Source organism: Acromyrmex echinatior, chromosome 2, assembly GCF_024713525.1.
Source record: "Acromyrmex echinatior isolate Ae372 chromosome 2, ASM2471352v2, whole genome shotgun sequence".
In the NCBI taxonomy this organism is placed as follows: Eukaryota; Metazoa; Arthropoda; class Insecta; order Hymenoptera; family Formicidae; genus Acromyrmex; species Acromyrmex echinatior.
This window is the reverse complement of record NC_141853.1, coordinates 14,474,898-14,479,668: the sequence shown is the minus strand read 5'-3', so window position 1 is coordinate 14,479,668 and position 4,771 is coordinate 14,474,898. Positions and strand designations below refer to the sequence as shown.

Sequence of the window (4,771 nt, the reverse complement as noted above, 5' to 3'; positions counted from 1 at the left end):
TTCGCTTCGAGTCCAAATGATACACTTTCTTTATCTTAACATATAATAACGTAAGGTTTTATTTACGGATAGAAAATGAGCAAAAAAAAATTGGACCACCCAAAGATACATTTGCGTGTTTGTCTCTGGCATTTCTGCTATTTGTTTATAAACATAAATCGTAAGGGGATAATCAGAGGAAGTAAAAAAAAAAAAAGAATTATTGTTGAGACTTTCCTTTGGATCTCTGCCGCCGTGGAAAGGCAAATGATTGGTATCACAATAAGACGTGTCGACTGAGGATGCCGCTCATCAAGTGAATCAGCAGCAAATAGTAGCGGGCTAATAAGTGCTATTATTCCGTCGCCGTGACGGTTATACGCACGTGATACTAGGTACGTAAATACGGAAGAGGAGAGGAAGAAATGAGAAGGAGATACTGTTACGTCGATACGGACGAAAGAGAGAGAAAGTTACTGTTAGGCGCTGAACTCCCTCGTCCAGCCGCCGATGACCAAGCATATTCGCGCCCAAGTCTAGACTCGGGCAGACCGCTGGTCATGCAACAGTCCAGGTTGCCCTGAACCATGGTTGAATGGCTATCGACGCACATTGCCAGCTTTGACTGTCCAGTTTCGCTGCGCGGCATTTGGACTTTTCACCACGGAAATCAAACGTAACTAGTGTTATTAATATCTACCTACCATTATGTTCAATCAAATATTGAATTCCATTTCTAATCATGGCAGGTTCGATATACGACAAGATTCATATAAATGTCATATCGTGATGTTGGTGTGAGGTGTTACAGGTTTGATGCAATCCTATACAAGAATATGTAAGTACCAACTACCATATTATTCCGAGTACATAAATGTTAAATGATGTTAGAATCTTTTTTGTATATGGAAAATAAAAGAAAATTTGCTATGACCCTAGCGGAAAAATTTCCTTGATATTATTCCTTTGTGTTTATACTAAAACTAGCATGTGTATGGCAAGCGTTCTACGTGAGCCAGATCACTCGGTATTATCCTGACTATTCGCACAGAACCGCGTAATAGCGGAGATACGAATAGAAGGAAGGAGACGTGGAGTCGTGGTGACCATTTCTCGAGAGTTGCCTTCAGAAGAGACGAGGACGAGGAATGGAGGAGACAAGGATAGAGATCTAGATGGAAAGGAAAGAAATAAAGAAAAGAGGAAAGAAATGAAAGGCTGTCAGAGCTACGGAGAGCAAAGAGAGTAAGAGAGAGAGAGAGAGAGAGAAAGAGAGAGAAGAGCAAAGGATGCGATTGCAGAAAGGGAGCGAGAAAACGGGAAGACGAGAACGAGACGGAGGTCTAGGAGGGTATTAGCCGGTCTGAAGGGTGGATGCGAAGAAAGAGAGTTCCCTCTTTCTTATATATTTTTTCTTGTATTCTCCAGCGTTCCTTGGGAAAAGTTTGTTGTTTGAAGCAGCGCTCTGCCTCTCACCGATCATTAATCATGCCGAGTTTTGGTTTGACTAGCAGCAGCGTCGGCATGGCTCTCTCTCTCTCTCTCTCTCTCTCTCTCTCTCTCTCGTTCTCCCTCCCCTTCTCCTCCTCTTCCCCTCTTCCCCTTTTCTCTCCCTTTTACTTCTCTTACATTCTCTCTCTGTTCCTCCTTCATCTCTGTGCATTCTGCTCCCCTTTCCCCTTTCACTCCCGGTTCGTTCCTGTTACGTCGCGTTCCTTGAGCCAACCTCGAAGCTTTCTGGGGGAAAGAAAGAGGGTTGCTGGCTAAGCGGCAGTGGGGTTGGCTCGCTTCTACCCCTCATCCCAGTTCCCTAATCTGCTTCCATCCTGCTCAATCCCCTGCTGTACATCCCTTTATAGAAAGAGAGGGGCCGCTATACGAGAATATCATAGAAGGGTGCCACCATAGAAAAGGAAAACCCTCGTATTTCGTACTTTTCTTAGCCCCTTAAAAGCACTGTACGCCAACTGGGACCATTTCTTTCTGCGCTTTCTACGAAGGCTTTCTTCGTAATAATAGATTGTAAATCCCTTAATCCTATGCGGCGTTTCACGTACGCCATGTTTATCGTGACTGCCGTCGTAATATCTGTTACACTGCTACTCATCACTTGCATATCTACATGTTCAGCAAAAATGGAAGCTATTTTATAATATGGCAGGAAGGAGAGAATAGAGAGTTTTAATAAAGATTAAATACGGTTTGCAGAAACTCGAGCATTCGCGAACAAGTGAAGTTTAATTAAAAAATAAAATTCGCTTTAACCCTGAATCATATTTAGTTATCTGACACCACACGTTTGGGTGGAGATATCGAGATCGGAGGAAGAATGAGGTGAAGCCATACCTGTGGATCGGTACCTCGAAAGTTACGGGGTCCCGCTGCAGTTGATTAACGATGTGAGCGTCCAGGTCGAGGTGGGTGGCGCATGCCTTTGTGACAGCACAGCCGCTCCTCCGCTCCTCGACATCGCCACCGTTGCTATCACGGATTATTATAACTCGTACGTTTCATCTGCCTTCTTCATCGGCTGTTCGGTAGACATCGAAATGGTCACCGGTTATCGTCACGTTCGTTTATCTACGCGGTGGTTCGAGACCTAACTTTGTACTCTCCGAGAGTGAATAATAAATATGCTTGTGAGATAATTCTGTTATTATTATCAAACTATGTATATTTTTAAATGCATAGAGAATTTAATAAATTCATTACCAAGAATTTTGAGCCTAGACAGTTAAAAAATCGAATGTTTTGGAATTTCGTATTGTGGCAGCCATAGCGATTATTATATGTATATTATATGTGCCAACTATTATGAAATTATAACTAAATTTATATTATTATACATATTTATTATATGTATATATATATATATATATTTGATAAATTTTATAAACTATCTTAGCCGAATAAGGTCCGAATAAGTTAAGTAAGGCTTACTTTGAAATTTAAAACGCACTTTACCTAGCTAGAATATATATACTTAAAAGATGCACCATAGGAAGTAAATAAAAAGGAGAAAAGAATTAGAACTGACATCAACACGTTTGATTAATAGAAACTTAAATTGTGACAAAGTATATGCATGAGCCATTTTTACAGCAATTCTCTGTAAAGTTGACCAAACATTATTATTTTATAATTTATTATAATACATTATATTATTCAACTTCCTAGCTATTGAAAAATATCAAATAAATCGATTTTCTGAAATAAGTACCTATATTTTTTTAGAAACAATGAACTTTTATTAAATAAGATTTATGTAATTCTTGTTATTGCCATTGTTATCACCACATGTGTGGAGCATACGTGCTAAAGGATAATGATTTTCAATGCTGCTAATTTTTAAGAAGCATAGAAATTGGTAGAAACTTCTAAAGATTAAAAAATTAATTATAAATCAAATTAAAGATAATTATGACATTTAAAATCTTTATGAACCTCTTTTTAGAATTCAGATTTTCATAGTAATAAGATAACCATGCGAGATACCATGCGCTGCTAATATGTAATTATCTTATTTCTAAAATATTTATTTATATTATGTATTAGTAATAGTTTTCACACACATTCATATAATTTGTATTGAAAAGGATCGAAACGTTTGCATTTCAGGTCAGAATAAATAATAAAATTTTGCGTTAATCACGTTAGTTTTTTATTGACAATTTTTTTCTCCTTTTTTATTAGATTTATCTTCAGAGCCATATTTATCTCTTTATTTATAACATTTAAAAGTAGAGTCAGTCCTAAGGAATTTTCTTTTTATGATTAATAAATTTTAAAATTAATTTAGAAAGACAATGTTTATATATAGTTTCTTTATTATTTTTAATTTATATATATATATATTTTTTTTATTGGGTCTTATATTCACATACATGTAATTCAAATGTCAAAGTTTAAAAATTTTTTTTTCATTTACAAATGTTCTATGTAGAAGATATATTTTATTTTTTTGAATAAGTGAAATAAAGATTTTATTCTCATTTAGTTTCAATATCCTCATAAATAGAATTAAAAAAGAATAAAATAAATGAAGTGAGCCTTATTCGATTCATGTATCTTATAAAATTATGTATATTAATAAAATAATATATCTTATATAAAATTATATTCACTAATACTATACAGATAACTAATATTAGCGTTCCATGTTATCAACACGTTTGTAACGAATAATTCATGGTAACAATGAGGAATAGCGTTAATTAATATATATTAAATATATTAAAAATTTTATTTTATAAATTAATATTGCATATTTTCTTTAAAAAATTAAATATTGTATTTAGTAGGAAAATAAGCATGGTAAGTGTGTGTAATGATGTTATTATATATATAATCAAAGTTTATATTTATCAGTATGTTTTATCAGATAAAAATTTCTATTAATAAAAATTAAATCAATTATACTTACTTAAATTTTTGCAAGCCGATAACTAGTTTTATTTGATAAAACAGACATTGTATTTATTATAAATAACATAATTTAATTTAAACAATAAAATTAAATTATATAAAACTGATTATTACATTATAAATCTTATCTTACAACGTTACGTTACAAACATGGTGGTCCATCACTGAAAACAACCAGACGGAATCCATTTTGCGAAATGAGTTGGGTCCAGCAAGAGAAGAGAAAAGAAGGAAGGCGGGTAAAAAGGATAAGGGTCGATCTGACGAGGGTACCTACCCTATATTGGCAGGCGTGGCTGCGGGCTGCAGGGTGCAAGAGGGTTTTGAGGGATCGCTGATTGGTTCTCTCCAGCGGGATCGACTGTGA

General features: G+C 35.1%; 1 long non-coding RNA gene across 2 annotated transcripts; it reads left to right on the top strand.

The window, feature by feature from the left end:
* Positions 1 to 575: 575 nt before the first annotated feature.
* Positions 576 to 2,185, top strand: LOC105147192 (uncharacterized). 2 transcript variants are annotated; one of them, XR_846289.2, is made up of 3 exons: positions 576 to 655; positions 729 to 817; positions 967 to 2,185. It is a non-coding gene; the product is annotated as an uncharacterized LOC105147192 (long non-coding RNA). The 2 variants fall into 2 exon arrangements; XR_846288.2 differs by lacking the exon at positions 967 to 2,185 and having other exon boundaries at positions 729 to 912.
* The last annotated feature ends 2,586 nt before the right edge of the window (positions 2,186 to 4,771 follow it).